This window comes from Medicago sativa, chromosome 3 (genome assembly GCF_051527215.1).
Source record: "Medicago sativa cultivar Bolivia chromosome 3, Bolivia_mono, whole genome shotgun sequence".
Lineage (NCBI taxonomy): Eukaryota > Viridiplantae > Streptophyta > Magnoliopsida > Fabales > Fabaceae > Medicago > Medicago sativa.
Genome location: NC_140751.1, coordinates 59,317,598 through 59,340,602, shown reverse-complemented (window position 1 = coordinate 59,340,602; position 23,005 = coordinate 59,317,598). Strand labels below are relative to the sequence as shown.

General features: G+C 35.7%; 1 protein-coding gene and 1 pseudogene across 2 annotated transcripts in view; both read left to right on the top strand.

Annotated features, from left to right (window-relative positions):
- LOC146938682 (TMV resistance protein N-like) overlaps positions 1–23,005 on the top strand; it is a 94,952-nt gene that overhangs the window by 53,195 nt on the left and 18,752 nt on the right. The window lies entirely within an intron of this gene.
- On the top strand, positions 3,614–22,817 carry LOC146938684 (disease resistance protein RML1B-like; annotated as a pseudogene). Its single transcript, XR_015031392.1, has 6 exons — positions 3,614–3,983; positions 18,510–19,054; positions 19,270–20,386; positions 20,504–20,806; positions 20,905–22,275; positions 22,422–22,817. The product of XR_015031392.1 is annotated as a disease resistance protein RML1B-like (transcript).

The window sequence follows — 23,005 nt, the reverse complement described above, 5'->3', positions numbered from 1 at the left end:
GTCACTTGGTGATTGCTTGGTGGATGTTTGGATGGCGGGAGCTTCTCCGCTGTCGTGTCTTAGAGTCTAGGACAGACTCTGATTAGGCTTTAGTGTCTTATGTCTGGTGTTGATTTGATTTTATTGTCCATGTGTTTAGGACTTGGAGGATTTATATGTTGATGTATTCTGACCATGACATGTATTTGAGGAGTTATATGTTTGTTCCGCTGAGACTGCTGAGATATTATATATTTATATATTTATATATATATGCATATATTCGCATGTTTTATTGCTTTAATAGAATTAGGTTGTTACACGGGGTTCGAACCCCGGACACCCCACTTATTCAGTTTATAAGGTGAATTCTAGCCACTAGGCTACCTGACAAAAAAAAAAATGTTGCTAACCTTAGTAATATATATGGGGTTACAGCTATAGCTGTAACTTCCTTTACCATAAAATAAAATAAAATTGTTGCTAACCTAATGCAGCATTTTAGAGGGAAATTATTAGGTTAAGTTGCTGCAGACCTAATAAAATTAATAAATAACTAGTTTATTTACCCAGCGTTGCCCGGGTTAGACATATAATTAAGGATGAGTGAAATTCGGTATGTGTGGTATCCGCAAATAAAATGACCATTGATCAGTACGGGACGAATATCTTAGGAGGTACACACAAATAGAATAAAAAACATATTTTAAGTACATGTAAATCAATAGATGCATAAGCGGATGAAATTAACTGGATTTTGTAAATTTATTAAGACACATAAAATAAAATAAACATTTTTAAATACCCAGACACGTAGGAATTCGTACCCGTTATTAAGTTAGCAAAATTATACAATTGTTGTATAACTTAAATATAAAAAAATTCGTCATGAAATTAAATACAATGAATTTCCTAATTAATGATTTTTGTTTGATTTGTAATTTGTTGTCAAAGTGAAAGCGTGTGAAATAACATTTTTAGCCGAGTTTGCATGGAAATTAGGGTATTCTATTTGTAAACGTATTAAATAAGTGTACAACATCTTGTTAAAAAAAAGTCTATAGAAACAATAGATATATACAAACGATGACACAACAGGATAGGAATGAAAAGCTCATCAGTGAGGAGAAATATTAGGGATTGCTGCATTTTAGAGGGAATTTGTTAGGTTAAATTGCTGCTAACCTAATGCAGCATTTTAGAGGGAAATTATTATGTTAAGTTGCTGCAGATCTAATAAAATTAATAAATAAGTATTAATAAATAAAGGAAAGAAAAAAAAGAGGAAAATATTAGGGCTTTTGTTGAGGTAGCATGGATACCCACAAACTAATGATGCAAATTTAGAGCCAAAATTTTAGGATTGAGTTGTTGCAAACCTAATAAGGGATTAGTGGAGGAAAAAATTAGGTTAAGTTGCTGCAGACTTAATAAAATTAATAAATAAGGATAAATAAAGATTTCCTTAAAAAAAAAAGTGTACAAAATATTGTCAAAAAAAGGCATGAAATTGGTGCGATGCATTTTTTTAGTATTAAATAGGTGTACAAAATATTTCCTTAAAAAAAAAGTGTACAAAATATTGTCAAAAAAAAACGCATGAAATTGGTGCGATGCATTTTTTTAGTATTAAATATGTTTACAAAATATTGTAAAAAAAAAAAAGGCAAGAGGATAGGAATGAAATTGGTGCGATGCATTTTTTTTAGATGGAATTTGTTAGGTTAAATCCTTATTTATTAATTTTGTTAGGTCTGCAGCAATTTAACCTAATATTTTCGCGCTCATTTGCTGTATTAGGTTAGCAGTAACTAGACTTTAAACCCTTGCGTCGCACGAGTTTTCTCGACTATAATAGAGACCAATAAATAATCTTTAACCCGTAAGATCATTGATATGGTAGAAAATATTTTCTTCAAAAAAAAAAGGCAAGCGGATAGGAATGAAATTGGTGTGCAATGCATTTTTTTAGATGAAATTTGTTAGATTAAATAATTGAAAACCTAATAAAGCAAATGAGCGGGAAAAAATTAGGTTGAGTTGCTGCAGACGTAACAAAATTAATAAATAAGGATTCAACCTAACAAATTTCATCTAAAAAAATGCATCGCACCAATTTAATTCCTATCATCTTGCCTTTTTTTTTGACAATATTTTGTTCACTTATTTAATACTAAAAAAATGCATCGCACCAATTTCAAGCCTTTTTTTTACAATATTTTGTACACTTTTTTTTTAAGGAAATATTTTGTACACTTATTTAATACTAAAAAAATGCATCACACCAATTGCATGCCTTTTTTTTGACAATATTTTGTACACTTTTTTTTAAGGAAATTTTTATTTATTAATTTTATTAGGTCTGCAGCAACTTAACCTAATAATTTCCCTCTAAAATGCTGCATTAGGTTAGCAACAATTGAACCTAACAAATTCGATCTAAAATGCAGCAATCCCTAATATTTCTCCTCACTGATGAGCTTTTCAGTCCTATACAGTTGTGTCATCGTTTGTATATATCTATTGTTTTTGTAGACTTTTTTTTGACAAGTTGTTGTACACTTATTTAATACGTTTACAAATAAAATACCCTAATTTCCATGCAAACTCGGCTATCCTAATTTTTGCAAGAGCTAAACCTAGAAAATTCCCTCCAAACGATTCACATTAATTGCTAAGTGCTAACCCTAATTATGCACTATTTCCTTCCAACACTTCTTCAATTTGAAATTCAAATTTTTTTGTTAGGAACCATGAATTGCATTAAATTACATCTATTGCTATACCCTTTGGAAAATACATAGCTCTTCAACCAAGCACGCATCTTCAAAATAATTAATCCATTGTATAAGATCTCTTCTATTTGGTTGGAAAAATATATTATTACTTTTAGTAAATATCAAAGTGTAATTATTCTTTTTGGAGTTGTACATGTAATTTAGAAATTCTATTAATTGAAGTGACTTTGTTTTTCATGTTAGTAGAAATTTAAAACAATTATTACATATAAATTTTTGATGTTTAACTATAAAAGTAATAAATAAAATTGACCCGTGCAACAATATAATATTGTATTCTTTTTATCTTTTTCTTTATAATTTTAAAAAAAATGAGAAGATAATGCCCCAATAATATATTGTGATAAAATAAAATAACATTCTTTAATTGATTAGTTTTTCAAAACTAAAATGTAAAATTTGATAAGATTCAAGTGTCGTTGAAGGACATAGTAAGACAAATTTGATCGTAATATTGTATCTCTAATATTCTAATTTACGTTTATTGATCAATCCATGATCTTACGGGATAAAGATTATTCGTTGGTCACTATTATAGTCGACAAGACCCGTGCGTCGCACGGGTCAAAAGTCTAGTTACTCCTAACCTAATACAGCAAATGAGAGGGAAAATATTAGGTTAAATTGCTGCAGGCCTAACAAAATTAATAAATAAGGATATCCCTACTAACTGAGCTAACCTCATGGGAATGGAATTTGATTTAAACTTAACTGAAAAATTTAAAATGGAATAAATATATTATACTATTATCTCTCAAGGGAGGAAAATGTGAGTTTTAAAACTAGAGGGGAGGGGAGTGTAATATCACAATTATTTAAGGAAGGGGAGTGTATTTTACTCTTTTTTATTTTTTTTTATTTTTTTGATTTTGTGTATATTTTATCCCGTAGTCTGAGTCAAAATGCAAGCAAGCTATTTACCATAGCAAACGAAACTTCCTTGAAGGATAAACACAAGAAAACACACATATATATTTTTTTTTAAGGACGGACAAAATCACACTTGTCACTTGTAATTTTTATATTTCAAGTTTGATCCATTACTATAAAATAACGAGAAAGAATTATGATTATTTTTATATTTTAAGTTTGATCCATTCTATAAAATAACGAGAAAGAATTATGAACTATGAAGTGTTGCTCACTCTGACTGCACAATCTTTTTCTATTCTCTTAATTGCAAGAAGCCCTTGGATTCTGACTTTGGTAAGATGTTTTCTCCAATTTTAATTTAACTTGTTAGTTTCTCTTATTATAGATCATTAACAAATTGATCAGTGAAATGAAATCAATAAATTCATAAAATTAGTTCAGGCCATATATACCTTCAAAAAACAATTTGAGTAGCTAAGATCAATTTTCTTCATATTTGTTAGCTACAACTCAAAATGTTTCACGGAGATTAATGTTTCAAGGAGCTTGTTCTTGTCAATGTCTTGATTTCAGATTGTTAGTAGTTTAGGTAGTAGTGATAGTTTATAGTGTAGTTGAATAGTGAAGAAGGCTATAGTTGATAGTTGGAATATAGTAGTAACTAGTGTGAGGACTTGGAGCAAGAATAAATTGTACTGCTCTCCAAATTGGATTGATTTGGATTATTTGGATTGATTACAAATGAGTACATGCTTGCCTATTTATAGGTGTGAATGTCATGTTCTAGATAGTTCTTTCTAGATTCTTCATGACATTTCCTACTACATGTGTAATATTAATTAATTCTAAAACATACTAAACTATTCTAGAGAAATCTAGGCATGTAGATCATTCTGTAACATTCTATAGGTTACTAATGCATTCTAGACAATTCTAGAAATATGCATCATATTTTAACACACCTAATTGATGCATATTTCGGTAACTCCAAGCATAGTTCATAGTAGCTCAAATCTTGATCTTGGTAATGCCTTTGTGAATATGTCTGCAATTTGGTCTTCTGTAGTGCAATACTCGAGCTGGATCTGTTTAGTCGCTTCAGCTTCTCTGATAAAGTGATATTTGATTGCTGTGTGTTTTGTTCTACTGTGATGCACTGGATTGTTTGTGATTGCAATTGCAGATTTGTTATCACAGTAGATTATGGAAGACTCATCTTGTATTTCACCCATTTCTTCAAGTATTCTTTGAAGCCATATAGCTTGACTTGTAGCTTCAGCTGCTGCAATGTACTCAACCTCTGCTGTGGATTGTGCAACTGTAGCTTGCTTCTTTGAAGCCCATAGAAAAATCTTGATCCTAGTGAGAAGGCATAACCTGACGTGCTCTTCATGTCATCTACTGATCCTGCCCAATCACTGTCAGTGTAGCCAAGCAACTTTGAGTTGCTCTTGGGTTTATACCATATGCCATACTCCTTTGTGCCTTGCATGTATCTTAGAACTCTTTTACCAACTCCAAAGTGATTTTGACTTGGTTTATGCATGAACCTTGATAGGAGACTTGTAACGAACATGATGTCTGGTCTCGTTGCAGTAAGATATAGTAGACTCCCGATCAAACTTCTATAGCGTGATGCATCAGCTTTTGGGGATCCATCATCCTTTTGTAGCTTTTCATTTGTTACTAGTGGAGTAGCGACTGGCTTGCAATCATTCATCTTGAACTTCTTCAATAGTCCTTCAGTGTATTTCTTTTGGCAGATAAATATACCTTCTTCTTGTTGTTTTACCTCTATGCCGAGGAAGTAATTCATTAAGCCAAGGTCGGTCATCTCGAATGTGTTCATCATGTCTTCTTTGAATCCAGCTATCATCTTCATATTGTTTCCGGTGAAGATAAGATCATCAACATATAAGGAGACAATGAGAGTATCATGTTGACCTTGAGTCTTGATGTATAATGTTGGCTCACTCTTTCTCCTCCTGAATCCTCGATCCGTAAAGTACTGATCAATTCTACTATACCATGCTCGAGGATATTTCTTTGAACCATTCAAAGACTTTATTAGTCTTAGATTTTTTCCTTCATTGCCTTTGGCACATAATTCTGGTTTTGACGCCACTTCATAGTTTTCAGGCTCATGTTTAGCCAAGTTGCAAGTTTCATATTGAACCGTCATAATCTTCCTAAAGGCATGGAAGCCCTCTAGAAAGGCTCTAAGCCCTCCAGAAAGGCCTTGGCACCCTCCAAAGGGGTTCCTAAGCCCTGACGCGCTCCCTTAAGGGCGCCGCCTCACAAAACTTCTAGAAGCCTCTAGAAACCGCCCAAAATACACAAATACCCCTGTTGCTTGGAAACCAAGCAACCAAAGCCCAAGCCCACAGCAGGCTATAAATACCACTCTTGAGAGCACTCTCAGGGCATCCAATAATCAGTCTAAACCCTAGAATACGATACTTAACCCTAGGATCCCTTACTGTACTTTTTTGCAAGTACACATATATATCCACCAATGATCTTTCTCTTGTTGGGGTAGATTTTAGTGAAGAAGTTTCATGTTGAGTATGTGAAGGTGGCGTACTTGGTACTTCAGTTGCTTCTTCTATAGCTTCAGTGTTTGATTGTTTTATTGGAATGGTAATGTTGCTTCTCTCAACTTGTCCTTCATTCCAATTCGAGCTAGCATTTTCATCAACTTCAACTTTGAAGGCCATGTTAGTAGTATATTTGAAGCTTATTGGAAAACTTTTATTTCTTTTCTCCATTTTTGTTTTGGCTATCTCTTGCCTTTTGTGATTGTTGTTAAATATTGAGCATGTATCTCCTTCAAAGTGTATAATATATCCTTTCTCCAACATTTGACCAATACTCAAAATATTTTATTTAAGATTGGGAACTAGCAAGACGTCTTTGATGAACCTCGTACCTTTCTTAGTCTCCACCATCACAGTGCCTTTGCCTTTAGATTCCACAACTGAGCCGTTTCCCAGTCGAACCTTTACTTTGACAGTTTCATCAATATCATTGAAGATGCTCTCATCTTTGGCCATGTGATGGCTGCAACCACTATCCAAGTACAAATTTCTACTCAATTCGTCATTGGAATCTTGTGTGGCATAACAAAGATGTTGGTCATAGTCACGTCGGTCCTTCTCACACTCATGCTCTTCAACGAAGTTTGCTTGATGCTTATTTTTGTTGCAGCAATTCTTCTCCACATGTCCGAATTTCTTACAGTGTCCACATTGTGGTTTTCCGCGCCATCGACAATATTTCTTGGCATGATTTGTCCTCTTGCATATGCCACATGGAGGATAATCATCTTGATTTTTCTTTGAGAAATTTATTGTAACACCCACACTAGACGTATCTAGAAAGTCTAGCATGTGCATTAGTTTAGTACTGGATACATTAAAATAAATTACAACATTAAAACTTCGAATGAATATCTTTACAACAATATGCGTTCGTACAATTAATCAAAACTCAACTTTCCTAAAGTTTAATAAATGCGTCCTTGAATATCCATCTCTTCCTACAGCGGGTACGAACACTTGTTGAATCATCGATTCGGCTACTAGCTTGCTAATCCAACCTGTTTATCTGAAACAAATAAGGATTGGGATGAGACATAATGTCTCAGTGAGTTCTGCCTAATCCTAGGCTATAGGTAACCGCGGGGGAAACCTACCGTCACCACGTGTCTAAAATACAGTCTGCCAGTTGATTATACGTGTGTGGGGTCTTGCTTACTTAGATAGTCGTGCATACTAGGGCCGTCATAGTCTCATCTTAACTTGTTATAGGCTTCTCTTCTTATACGTGTCATGGCGGTCAAGGGGAAACTAATACCGCAATGCTAAGATACGCTCTACGTATCGAGGCCTAAACATAGTATAATCATGACACCACTCTAAACTGGACGGATAGGGAAAAACCTAAGATCGTCATCGGCATATCTTTCTTTACTTGCTTCTACTTGCATGAATACGTTGCATCTATCAACATATCATCTCTTATCACAAAAGTGATTCTTGCTAACTTACTACTTCTTGACGATCTACGCCAAGTCTCTACTTGATCTTGACGGTCTACGTCAAGGCTCTATGACATAACATAAACATGTTTAATAATATGCATAGTCAAATTCATTGATTATGTTAGCGTTGAACAAACAAACATTATCTGAGTTCATTTTACGGATTAGTCCCGGGTGGAGTAACCCCGGAAGATAATCCCTTACTACCAGTGAAATGCTTAGCAGGAGCGCACCAGACTCCCTTAGTGACGTGCGGGTCCCTTACGGCTTACCCCATTCCCCTTGGAGAACCTTTTATATCCAACCTTGGAAGGAATACAAAAGACACGGCACCTTAACTTAGTGACATGCGGCTCCCTTCCGGCTTAACCATTCCCCTTTGGGAACCCCTTGAATTCAACCTTGGAAGGATTACAAGAGACATGACACTCTTATTAAAATCTTGGTCTTATGCATGCATGAAAGTTAAACTTAAACATGCTATCTCTTTTACCTCGGATACTTAAACGATCCAACTAGAGGTAAACTCATTTCTTTCTTATCTTACTTTGTGAAGAGATATCTAATCAATTCACATCTTGCCATACTCGTATGACACTTAGCTTCTAAGCGAAGGTAATGTTCTATATCACTCCGCGTGTTATCAAGCATATCACTAATGCATAGCATTCTATTTCTTTACTAATTAACTATTCTAGTTCTTGACAAGCTATGTCAAGGCTCTACTTTCTTTCCCTTCCTTAGTGCTTACTACCCGAATAAATCGGCTTAAACTCTCTTGCGCCTTTCTTGATGTACATGCAAAGATTACCATGATTCTTGATTCAAGGATCATTTGATGTTATGTGCATTGCCTAGATGTTGTTTTGGGGTTACAAAGTTATAAAACGATGAAAGGAAAGCCTCAGAATGCACCACCGACCCTGGAATGGACCAACAGGCCAAAAGCATGCTGGCCCTTCCAGAAAATTTCTCTATTAGCGACTTTTTCTGGGTTCATGTCTGAAGAATTTCGCTATTAGCGAAATATTTCGCTATTAGTGACTTTCTTCGAGTCTGTGGTACAAAATTTACAATTTTGACCCAAAACTCGTCCAAATCGATCCTGCAATCCAGCAACTTATATAATAACATTATAAAACATCTTTCATGGTAGTTTTAACATTAACAAAGCAAGATGAAGGCTAGGGTACTAAAAATCTTATTTTTCTAAACTTAACTTAATTCATGTTTTCCTTGTAAAATTAAGCACATAAACCCGTAGGTAGGTTCTATCTAAGAACTCATATGATATATGCAGCATCTAACAAGCTTAGATCCATCTTGATCAAGCCCAAACCCTAATGATAGATAATTAGCAAGTGTACTAATTTATATCGAAGTAATAATTTAATTCGTATCCACAGGGACTGTTCTAATCTCTACTTGGCAATTTCATTAATATTCAAGATGTATGTAAATAGGGGGTTGCCTTAGGCAAATTGGTTTTGGTTGCAATGATAAATAAATGACTGAAAAATAAACTGGTTTTGAAATACGTTAAGGGAAAGGATTAGATCTTTCGAATCATCTGTCCATTACTCATTAGTAATCTGCACCTAAATCATATAAATGCTATTCAGTTTACGATAATTACCAAAATAGCTCAGGTCAATCCCTTGACTCAGAGCCCTCTTCTCTGATTATAATTCCCTAATTCCTTAGGTGAATCTATAACCATCAAAGGTTTTAAGTCCGTTAATTTTAGAATCACAACCTAACAATTTTCTATCCCTAGATCATCCGTTAAGCTGAACAATATAAATAGGTCTGAGTTATAAGCTGGTGTCAATAGTCCTATAATCTCTAAGATCAATTATATTGGGTCAGAATCATAAAAGCATTACACATAATTTATACTGAATAAACTGAAATAACATTCATAATAATTTAGAGTTACAGATTACATGATCATGAGCTAGAAAAGAATCATCTATGACCTAATCAATAGAAAATTAGCTAATCATATCTATGAGAATAAACAAACAAGATAAAAGGAAAATACTCATGAATTTCTTTGTCTCCTGTTGTTGTTTTCCCACTGATGTGTGTAGCTCGTTCTCCACCTTTTTCCCCAAATCGTGATGTCACCTCCCTCCTTGGAATATTGCCTCGTGCTGCGTGACCATCCTTCTATTTTCCAAAACGTCTCCAAACTGTGGTTCCTGTACAAGCCGTAATGCTTTTTCTATGTGTCGCTTGCTTCTTATATACTAATATTATTGTGACCTAGTTCTCTTTTCAATTCCAATGCCATGTTACGCTTTTCTTTCTTGCTCAAGCCCAATGTATTTTTTTTTCCTCATAACTTTTTATTCACACCACTCATGGATTGCCACGTGGCGAATGAGTAATTCAACATGATATTCTCATTTTATCTTGATTGTTTAGCCCTTCAAAGTATGCTGCACCTTCATTGCCTCATCTAGCCATTGACAATAGTAATAATGTGCACTAATACACTAATTGACTCAATAAATAAGAAAATGACAATTTATTTAAAATGACTCTAAATTAAATATTAAACTAATAAAATAGGCTAAAAACTTAACTAAAAAGACTCTGAAAATATGGAATGACGGACTGTCATCACCTAACTTCCAAGTTTCTCTAATCATGCCAAACTTCTCCTTCTTGATGTTTTCTTGTTCCCAAAGCTTCTTTGATCCATGCTTGCTTACCACGTGATGATCTTGGAAGAGTTTGAGTGGATTGGGAGAGGAAAAGGGGGCGGCCTCCTAGAGAGAGAGGAGAGAATTCTTTCTCTCAAACCTAGAGAGAGAAAGAGAAGTGAAAAATGAATATTTTGGCCCCAAAAACACTTATATACTCCCTTGCGCGTAAATACTTAAATGCCCTTCATCTTGACGCGTTCAACTTGACACTGATACTTAACTCGTACCTGACTTATGCCATTAATAAACATTTCCATCAAACTTTCTTTCCATAACAATAATCCTCTAACACGATCGACAGGTAATATTCCGATACTGACAGGCAAGATATTACATTCTACCCCCCTTAAAAAATTTCGTCCTCGAAATTTAGAAATCATCTACCAATCATCGTAACTAAAATCTGCCTCCTTGGTTTCACTTAAACAATATCTGATCAAAACCACTCCAAAGAGTCTGAAGCATACTTTTCTTTTCAAAACACGTAACTCATCCTCTTTCTTAATCCGCTTAAACGAATATAGTCTCTTCATTCTTAATATCTTTCTCAAAATCACAGAACTATCTCAGGGCATGATGATTGAACTTACCTTTGCAACTTGTGGGTCGGTTGTCTCAGATCCATACCTTCTCTGCTTAGCGTAAAACATCCGTATAAGTAACCTTACCTTAACTAAAACACTCAGGATTTGCCTTTAAACTGGGGTCCTACTGGAATCCAGGTTCGCCCTGCAGTGCTCACTTGCATCTAAATCATCTTATCATGCATACATAATCTTTCTTACCGCACCTTGCGACTTATGCCTCTTACTTACGTTACTTACCTTGTTGATCCTACCATTCTCTTATTTCTTTGCAGAGTCTTAAGAAATCTTTCTATCTCTTCTCAATCTCTTTACACCTAAATCCATGGGTAACTCGTCTATCTTGGCAGGAAGAAGCGAAATCAATTACGCCGATTCACCTGACAATCTGTTAACCAGTTTTTGTGGTTCACTTGCTCTTAAAACTTCCTACTAAGTCCATTTGCACTTGCATTGAACACTCTTAGCACAAATCCGTGCCTCCCGTATGGAATTTATATCTCACGGACATTATCGTTTCCTCTTAATACCTTATCTACCATAATATCTGCTTACTTTCATGTATCGCTTCTTGTTAGTTAATAACGATACTCTTCTAACATTTTGCTTTAAGAAATTTCTAAACATTGGTATGTAGGTTCTTGGAATGAACATATACTGGATTAAAAAGAAAATTTCATTTTGAAACCGAGCCGGCAATAGTAACGTAGGACCACATGACGAGTCTCTATATTTTGAAAAAGGTTTTACAACTCGTCCCAAACTTGCCTACAACAAGCTGGTCTTGAAGTCTGTACGTCTTAAGTGAGCTTGCTCGCTTACGACGCACCTCATCAGTTTCAACTATGTAAATTTCATGTTTTTAGAACAATATCGTCCCCAAGTTCCTTAATACCATTCTCAACTTTAAAAGTTATAAAATCATGGTTTGGAATTATTCTAGCAAGTATCGTTATCACTTAACAAGTTTAGTATAGGAGGGTATGTACTTCATCGTGTACATCCCATGAACCATAATCCCTTATCATAGCACATACTCTTCCTGACTAACCAACAATTCTTCTACGCATTCGACACCACCAAATAGGCAACTCAATTACTTCTTTTGTGGTAACTCTAGTCTTTCTTGTCTTTCTTAAGTGAAAATACATCCTTTATACATTTACCTTAACCATCACTGCTTGTATGAGCATCAATACTTACTTATCATCGAGAACTCCTCGCTCGTCTCGTAATACTTCTCTCTAAACTGTATTACTACACCGAACATTCTTTACGAAAATTCTTACTACCAAGTTCCATGTTCCACGGTTACCATTGACAACTTAACTGATTAACTTCCGTTGCGTTATTCTGATTTCCACCAGTTGGCTTCAACCAAAACCCTAATCTGTTGAGACGAGTGAACTTCACACTCCTTCTATTCTTACATTTATATCTTCTTGAACTCTGCTCAAGACTTTCTATGTTGCAATCGACTCTGCAACCTTGCTCTTACCACTGCTTGTAAGATCAAACTCACGATAAACTTATCATATACTCGTATTACTTTACTTGGGAATAGACCTTACGTTCTCACTGATTGGGTTTACCTTTTGATATATACATACCACACTTAAACTTGTTCCCAAGCAAACTCGAATTCCCATGGCTGACTCATCTTGCACTTGAACATACCTTTCTTATGCATCTAACCTTGTATCTTCGCGTCCTGCATACTATGTTTTGCTTAATCATTCCTATGCTTGCTCGTTAATTTTTCTTCTAAAGAAAACTTCATAAACTAGCACACGAGTTATTGAAGTTGATAATTTTCCACTATTTAAATAAAACTATACTGAATCGAGGCCCCAGTCGTTACTCTAAAATCATAGAACGAGTTGATAACACATAGGTGTTGTCAAATCTTGGTTCTAGCGAGTTTAGTCCACTCTACGTGAGTCGTAACAAACCGATACCTACAAAATTTCACTTTAAATTTCAAAAATGTCAACTTCAATCACCCATATGCGTACATATTTCTAAGCTTAGGTAAACTTTAGGATTTAACATTCTAACGAGCATTGGCAAGTCAATCAAGCAAGACATAGATTCGAGAAATACTCATGACTCCGCAAAATCCAAGAACTTTGTGATTTCATAAAACTCTTATCCACTTTAACTCCTTATTTCATGTCTTCACATCTGCGACGCCCATTCTAAATACCGGACCCTCTAAACTCCTGGTCTAAGCTCCTTCTTAACTCTTGACACATTAACTTCCAAAGTTATCTTAAACCGAATCGATTCTGTTAATGATTGTTCATGCCTTTTCTTTTGGAAACCTTAGGGTGTGATATACATTCGTCACTTGATGTCATAAAAATTTTTCGTCGCATAAAAGATTACGAAGACAACTCCCCAATAGTCACTGCAGGCCCTAGAGACGAACTGACAGTTTTCGAAAAATTGAAATTTCGCCCCAGGTTCGCTATCAGCGAAATCCTCTGGAGTAATTTCGCTAATAGCGAAAATTTCGCTATTGGCGAGTTTCTTCAGCTGAATTTTCTAGAAAACATCTTTTGCATGAGATTATCACTTCTCAAGTAACCCAATGCACACCAGTCATTCTAAACTGCATAAAAACATTCCATAACATATGCATGGCAAGCATCAACATCATCCGATACAATTCTCGGCACGTCAGAAATTAATGCCTTAGTCCTGATAACATAAAACTTTCTCTTAAATCCTTAACTCCTTCTACTACAAGTAGCTTACCTCTTCACATTGCCGCTTAACGCAACTTCCCGAACACTAGAACATTATCCACTCTAAACATAAATGTCCACAACTTCATTCACATAATGCTATTCCTGAGAGTCTATTAACTCCGTCAACATATGTCGACCTCTTTATATCTTATTGCCTTGCAATTGTGTTCCAGAACACCATTCTTTTCTATACATTAAACCCGTTCCCACAACAACTCTTTTTGAAGCTTCAGGTCATATTTAAATATTTCCAAGTTCTTCACTTACGGGTATACGAAGTATTACTAACACCTTACCCAACGCTGTCAGAACGTCCTTTCTTAACATTGCCTTACATTTCCGGAGGATTCATACTTCTACTTTCTTAGTTCACCGGCCACCTACTGACACGATCAACTTCTTACTATTACTCATTCCGAGTTCTTACTTCTAAGTTCACAGTTTCCAATGTATCTCCATCTTATACTTCGTTCGTCCTGGGTCCTATTCAGCTCTCAGACATCCGTTCTAATCGTCGAATATTAAATGGAGTTGATCAGGCTCAACTAACATCAACAATTAAAACATTTACCCGGAACCCAATGGCCCCACTACCTTTGTTGTAACTTAATGACCCAAGGCACGGTCTGAATCGACCTGCTCTGATACCAAATGTAACACCCACACTAGACGTATCTAGAAAGTCTAACATGTGCATTAGTTTAGTACTGGATACATTAAAATAAATTACAACATTAAAACTTCGAATGAATATCTTTACAACAATATGCATTCGTATAATAAATCAAAACTCAACTTTCCTAAAGTTTAATAAATGCGTCCTTGAATATCCATCTCTTCCTGCAGCGGGTACGAACAAACACTTGTTGAATCATCCATTCGGCTACTAGCTTGCTAATCCAACCTGTTTATCTGAAACAAATAAGGATTGGGATGAGACATAATGTCTCAGTGAGTTCTGCCTAATCCTAGGCTATAGGTAACCACAGGGGAAACCTACGATCACCACGTGTCTAAAATACAACCTGCCGGTTGATTATACGTGTGTGGGATCTTGCTTACTTAGACGGTCGTGCATACTAGGGCCGTCATAGTCTCAGCTTAACTTGTTATAGGCTTCTCTTCTTATGCGTGTCATGGCGGTCAAGGGGAAACTAATACCGCAATGCCAAGATACGCTCTACGTATCGAGGCCTAAACATAGTATAATCATGACACCACTCTAAGCTGGACGAATAGGGAAAAACCTAAGATCGTCATCGGCATATCTTTCTTTACTTGCTTCTACTTGCATGAATACGTTGCATCTATCAACATATAATCTCTTATCACAAAAGTGATTCTTGCTAACTTACTACTTCTTGACGATCTACGCCAAGTCTCTACTTGATCTTGACGGTCTACGTCAAGGCTCTATGACATAACATAAACATGTCTATTAATATGCATAGTCAAATTCATTGATTATGTTAGCGTTGAACAAACAAACATTATCTGAGTTCATTTTACGGATTAGTCCCGGGTGGAGTAACCCCAGAAGATAATCCCTTACTACCGGTGAAATGCTTAGCAGGAGCGCACCGGACTCCCTTAGTGACGTGCGGGTCCCTTACGGCTTACCCCGTTCCCCTTGGAGAACCTTTAATATCCAACCTTGGAAGGAATACAAAAGACACGGCACCTTAACTTAGTGACATGCGGCTCCCTTTCAGCTTAACCATTCCCCTTTGGGAACCCCTTGAATCCAACCTTGGAAGGATTACAAGAGACATGACACTCTTATTAAAATCTTGGTCTTATGCATGCATGAAAGTTAAACTTAAACATGCTATCTCTTTTACCTCGGATACTTAAACGATCCAACTAGAGGTAAACTCATTTCTTTCTTATCTTACTTTGTGAAGAGATATCTAATCAATTCATATCTTGCCATACTCGTATGACACTTAGCTTCTAAGCGAAGGTAATGTTCTATATCACTCCGCGTCTTATCAATCACTAATGCATAACATTCTATTTCTTTACTAATTAACTATTCTAGTTCTTGACAAGCTATGTCAAGGCTCTACTTTCTTTCCCTTCCTTAGTGCTTACTACCCGAATAAATCGGCTTAAACTCTCTTGCGCCTTTCTTGATGTACATGCCAAGATTACCATGATTCTTGATTCAAGGATCATTTGATGTTATGTGCATTGCCTAGATGTTGTTTTGGGGTTACAAAGTTATAAAACGATGAAAGGAAAGCCTCGGAATGCACCACCGACCTTGGAATGGACCAACAGGCCAAAAGCATGCTGGCCCTTCCAGAGAATTTCTCTATTAGCGACTTTTTCTGGGTTCCTGTCTGAAGAATTTTGCTATTAGCGAAATATTTCGCTAATAGCGACTTTCTTCGGGTCTGTGGTACAAAATTTACAATTTTGACCCAAAACTCATCCAAATCGATCCTGCAATGCACTATAAACATCCAGCAACTTATATAACATTATAAAACATCTTTCATGGTAGTTTTAACATGAACAAAGCAAGATTAAGGCTAGGGTACTAAAAATCTTATTTTTCTAAACTTAACTTAATTCATGTTTTCCTTGCAAAATTAAGCACATAAACCCATAGGTAGGTTCTATCTAAGAACTCACATGATATATGCAGCATCTAACAAGCTTATATCCATCTTGATCAAGCCCAAACCCTAACTTCCAAGTTTCTCTAATCATGCCAAACTTCTCCTTCTTGATGTTTCTTGTTCCCAAAGCTTCTTTGATCCATGCTTGCTTACCACTTGATGATCTTGGAAGAGTTTGAGTGGATTGGGAGAGGAAAAGGGGGCGACCTCCTAGAGAGAGAGGAGAGAATTCTTTCTCTCAAACCTAGAGAGAGAAAGAGAAGTGAAAAATGAATATTTTGGCCCCAAAAACACTTATATACTCCCTTGCGCGTAAATACTTAAATGCCCTTCGTCTTGACGCGTTCAACTTGACACTGATACTTAACTCGTACCTGACTCATGCCATTAATAAACCTTTCAATCAAACTTTCTTTCCGTAACAATAATCCTCTGACACAATCGACTGGTAATATTCCAATACTGACAGGCGGGATATTAGCTCAATTGATAGTGGGAATGCATTGAACTAGTACTTATCCCCAGATACTAGGTTCGATTCCCACGGAAGGCAAAAACACTACTAGGGGGGTAGTGATTATGCTTGTGAGTAATAGTGCCGGGGGTCGTAAGGCGAGGCCGGTGCCACCGAGGTGTGCATGCGGGACCCACCCTGCAGGGCTGTTACATTTCTAGAAAATTCTTTGTTTCTAGAATTTTCTCCACTTTTCTTGTTTCCTCCAAATCCTTTATTTTGAGACCGTAATTTAAGCTTTGATTGAAAGGCATTTTCAATTGTATCATCTTCATGCTTACTCAATCTTTGCTCATAAGCTTCTAGTGAGCCTATTAATTCTGTCACTGACAAAGTAGACATATCTTTTGTTTGCTCAATCGTAGTAACAATTGCATCATACTTACGAGGAATAGAAATTAGAATTTTCTCAACAATTCTTTTGTCGAAATACTATCCCCGTAAGTTTTCATTTGACTCACTAATTCTTTTATCTTGGTATAATATTCTTTTACGGTCTCAGACTCTTTCATTTTTAATAACTCAAACTCACGTCTTAGAGTCTGAAGTTTAATGGCACGTACCATGTCACTTCCTTCAAACTCCTCCTTTAGTGTACCCCAAGCATCTTTGGCACTTATAGCTCCCATTATTCTTGGAAAGATACTGTCTGCTACCGCTTGTTGCAGAAAGAACAATGCCTTTGCATCTTTCTGTTTATTTTCCTTCAACTCCTTTTTTCTGAGCTGCATTGAGAGTTGAAATGTCTGCGGGAATAGTAAATCCTTCATCTACAATCTCCCATAAATCTTGAGACCAAAAAAATGTCTTCATTTTAATGCTCCAAAAATCATAGTTTTCACCATTGAAAGTATGGTTAAATGGTATTAGCCATGTCTTAGGGAAAAGTTTAGAAATTGTGTAGGATATAAGGAGGGTTTGGTTGGAATTTAGGTGAATAAATTTTCTACGCCCAATATATGATCGAACGTAGCTCTGATGCCACTGTTAGTAGTTTAGGTAGCAGTGATAGTTTATAGTGTGGTTGAATAGTCAAGAAGGCTATAGTTGATATGATAGTTGGAATATAGTAGTAACTAGTGTGAGGACTTAGAGTAAGAATAGATTGTATTGCGCTCCAAATTGGATTGATTTGGATTATTTGGATTGATTACAAATGAGTACATGCTTGCCTATTTATAGGTGTGAATGTCATGTTCTAGATAGTTCTTTCTAGATTCTTCATGACATTTCCTATACTACACGTGTAGTATTAATTAATTCTAAAACATACTAAACTATTCTAGAGAAATCTAGGCATGTACATCATTCTATAACATTCTATAGGTTACTAATGCATTCTAGACAATTCTAGAAATATGCATCACATTTTAACACAGATATTAACCTGACTTCCACTTATAATTTTATTTTAGAGTAGAACAAACAGCTTGAAATCACAAGTGATGTTCGTTTATTCAGTCCATGGATAAGCATTATGTGAACTTTGAACTGCTTGATTTGATGGTAATTTAGATTTATGAAGCTATATATATAACAATGAGAGCGAGTGCCCGTCAAAAATAACATTGACAACGAGTATGAAGAACACTTTTAAACATTAATTTTTTTTTGTGTGACTGTAGCATTGTGCTTGGTGGAGGCACTTAGAATTCATTATGGATGGGCAGCAAATGAGCAGTGCTTTTTCTGCTGTATCTTCTTCACTGGTGTCTTTGAAAAAGTATGACGTTTTTCTTAGCTTTCGAGGTGAGGATACTCGCAGAAACTTCACGAGCCATCTTTATGATGCTTTGAGCCTAAAGAAAGTTGAAACCTTTATAGACAACAACGAGCTTCAAAAAGGACATGAGATCTCACCAGCACTCATCAAAGCCATTGAGGAGTCACACATGTCCATTGTCATCTTCTCTGAAAACTATGCTTCCTCAAAATGGTGCTTAAATGAGCTCAAGAAGATTCTAGAATGCAAGCAATATATGGAACAGATCGTGATACCTGTTTTTTACAACATTGATCCATCACATGTAAGGAAGCAGACCGGGAATTACAAGCAAGCCTTTGAAAAACATAAGCGAGATTTGAAGCACAATAATGACAAGTTGGATAAATGGAAAGCTGCTCTCACTGAGGCAGCTAATTTAGTTGGTTGGGACTCTCGAAATTATAGGTAAATAAAACGAACTATCCAGCATTCTACATGTCATGACTTGTATATTTCCAAAATTCTAAGTAAAATCAATAAACTATATCCTATCATTTCCTCAAATATCATTTTTGCTTCTTTTTTGCTCTACTACGCCACTGCCACCATGTTGACTATAAATTTTGTACATATACTAATCATGTAGATATAAAACCGTCTTCCTCTCTTTCATATGTTAGGAATGACTCAGCCTTCATTAAGGACATTGCTGAAGATGTTTTGCGGAAACTGAATCTTAGATACCCACATGAAATTAAGGGTCTTGTTGGAATTGAAAAAAATTATGACAAAATTGAATCAATACTGAAAATTGGGTCAAATGATGTTAGAGTCCTTGGAATATGGGGCATGGGTGGCATAGGAAAGACCACCCTTGCTAGGACTTTATATGCTAAACTTTATTCCCGATTCGAAGGCCGTTGCTTCCTCAATGTAATGGATGAATCGAACAATTATGGACACAATGTTCTACACAATAAATTTTTTTCTTCGTTGTTAGAGGAAGAAAATCCTCATCGTGATGCGCATTACATAGAAGCCCCTTTCTCCGTGAGAAGGATTACACGTAAAAAAGTTTTTATTGTGTTGGATGGCGTGGAAACCATAGATCAAATAGAAGATCTTATCCTAAAAATTGATGGGCTGGGACCGGGTAGTAGGGTCATTATTACAACTAGAGATAAACATATATTTAGTCAGTTCAGTAAATGTGAAATATACGAGGTTAAGGAATTGAACAAACATGATTCTCTTCAGCTATTCAGTTTGACTGCCTTCAGAGAAAAGCATCCTAAAATTGGATACGATGATCTATCAGAACGTGTAATTGCCTATTGCCAAGGCAATCCGCTGGCTTTAAAAGTTTTAGGTGCTAATCTGAGTTCAAGAGGGAAAGAAGAATGGGAAAATGAATTGAAAAAGCTTCAAAAGATTCCTAATAGGAAAATTTACAATGTGTTAAAATTGAGTTATGATGACTTAGATTGTTCTCAAAAGGCCATATTTCTAGATATCGCATGCTTTTTTAGAGGAGAGAGTAAATTTCATGTAACGCATATGTTGGAAGCTTGTGAGTTCTTTGCAAAAAGCGGGATAGAAGTCCTTCTAGATAAAGCTCTCATTCAACCACAACTATTTTGGCACTGGCAGTTCAAATCGGAAACTGATGGTTTACAAATGCATGATTTGTTACAAGAAATGGGACAGGAGATTGTTAATCAAGAATCTAAGGACCCTGGAAAACGAAGTCGGTTGTGGAAAGCTCAAGAAATAACTGACATGTTAAAAGAAAACAAGGTAAGTAGAGGATGGAATCACTTCTATATGAAAATATATGTATGTGATTATAAAATATAACAAGTAAAGTACATACGAAAACCTTTCCTAATTATTTATCTAATTTTTGTTTGTCAGGGAACTGAAGTTGTGGAAGGTATACTATTCGATAGTACGATAGTTGGGGATCTATACTTGAAGTCTGATTCCTTTAAAAGGATGACAAACTTAAGATATCTTGATATTTATTATAATATATCCAACGGGAGCATATGCAATGTACACTTACCTGACGGTCTCGAATGTCTTTCTGATAAATTGAGGTACCTTCAATGGGATGGATATTGTCTTGAGTCTTTGCCATCAACCTTTTGTGCTGAAATGCTCGTAGAGCTTCACATGACTCATAGCAAGCTTAAAAAGCTCTGGGATGGAGTTCAGGTACAAGAGGAAGTCTAATGCTATTCATAAAATTGCAGCAGAGCTAGGTTTTGTTTCTCTTTTAATCAAAACTCATGCATGTTTATTTCTTATTACAGAATCTTGTGAATCTAAGATCAATTATGCTTGAATCCTCCAAAGATCTGATTGAGATCCCAGACTTATCTAGGGCTATAAATCTTGAAAGAGTATATCTCAGTCAATGTGAAAGCCTGCGTCAGCTCCATCCATCCATCTTTTCTCTCCCTCGACTTATATTTCTAGATTTAAGAGGTTGCATAAAGATTGAAAGCCTTAAAACCAACATTCATTCAAAATCTCTCTGTAAACTTAAACTCGGTGGTTGTTCATCTCTCATTGAATTTTCAGTGACATCGGAGGAAATGACAAAGTTAACCTTACATGGCACTGCTATACGTGAATTGTCCTCATCAATTTGGCGTAATAGCAAACTTACTTCTCTTGGCCTAACTGGGTGCAAAAAGCTTAACATTGTTGGGAATAAGTTATCAAATGATCATGGACTGGGGTCTGTTACAGAACTAGACCTTTCTGGGTGCACAGAAATCAATGCACTAAGTCTGTGGTCCATCCTTGATGGCATACAGTCATTAAAATGGATAATATTGAAAGAGTGTTGCAACTTAGAATGTCTCCCCGAGAATATCCGAAACCATACAATGCTAAAATGGCTTGGTTTAGATGATTGTAGGAAACTTGTGTCTCTAACAGAGCTTCCACCATCCCTGTTATATTTGAACGCTGTTAACTGCTACTATCTGGACACAGACTCCACTCAACGGTTATTGCTTCAGAACATGGTACAAACCTTCTCTAAAGACACTCCCGATGAAGATGATGGTGTATCTTTCTTGCCAGGTACACAAGTTCCAAGCAACTTTGATTTTAAGACAACAGAGGCTTCAATAAGTATTTCTCCAATTCCAAAATCTTACTTGTGTGGTTTCATATTCTGCGTCATTCTATCTGAGGGCTTCAATGTTTACGACCATTTCTTTTACTGTGTCATCTTTGAAAATGGCAAAGAAGTCGACAGATGTCGTATCATGTTCAATTATCTTGGGACATTAATTTCAGATCATGTATTGATATGCTGGCATGGTTACAACAAACAAGAAACTGGAAGTCATGACTTTTGCAACCTATCATTTCAGTTCCTACTTCAAGGTCACAAGGAACAATTGTGGTGGTCAACAGAGGGGATAAAGGGGTGTGGAGTCTTACGTGTATATGACTTGAAAAGTGAGTCGGAGCTGTATGTTAGAAGTAGTAGGCGTGAGGAAATAGTTAAGTCAAAATTAAAATCCCGTGCTCAAGATATTGATGAGTATATGATTGTGATTTGAAAAATGATATTGATGAGTTACAGCCAAGAAAAATTGGAGGTGAAGTCGGAAGCTCTAACAATGAAAATGAAGATTACCAAGAACAACCTTCTTGTTCAATAGGTATGAAACTCAAAATCCACTCTCTAATTATACATTCCATATTAATTTTTTTTTTTTAATTAAAAAATCTTTAAAATGAAGAATTGTTTCAAAAGTCTTGTGATTCTAGAAAATAATACTCGTCTTGTTGCAATAACATTGGACAGGTTCTTTGATGAGGCACTTGTTAAAACGATCAAAAGAATAATACAAGTCAGAAATGTTTTTTGGTCTCTTTCTCCTGTTTCCCAAGTAAAATGAGCACAACATCATTACATTCACTCAGCAGTATTTGTTGATGCAGTAGACTGGTGATATCAAGCTGTGCAATGATAGGTTGCTTGTTACTTTTACCATTGCAGAAAACTTCCTAATTTTATGCAGTTGTTTTCTGTTGTGTTTGTTAGTATTAATTGACTAAATCCTGTTTGAATTCTTGCTACTTCAACACCTCTTTCTTCAAACATCTTCTGCTTTGTCACTAAATTACTTGTCGTTCTTCTTCATTTTGTAGTAATGATCACATCGGTATTAATTAACTTAATCCTAGTTTCATGTTTTTTAATCATTGGGAACTTGCTTGCTCCTATGCCATCCACTTGTGGTTTTTAATGTTACTGTTAGTAATAGGACTCCTAAGGGCAGCAGTTATAAAATAATAGTAGTTTATTTAATAATATTATAAATAAGTAACTGTTACTTGTGTGTAGTAATTGCTGTCTACTAAACTTCTATGTAACAGCTATAGGAC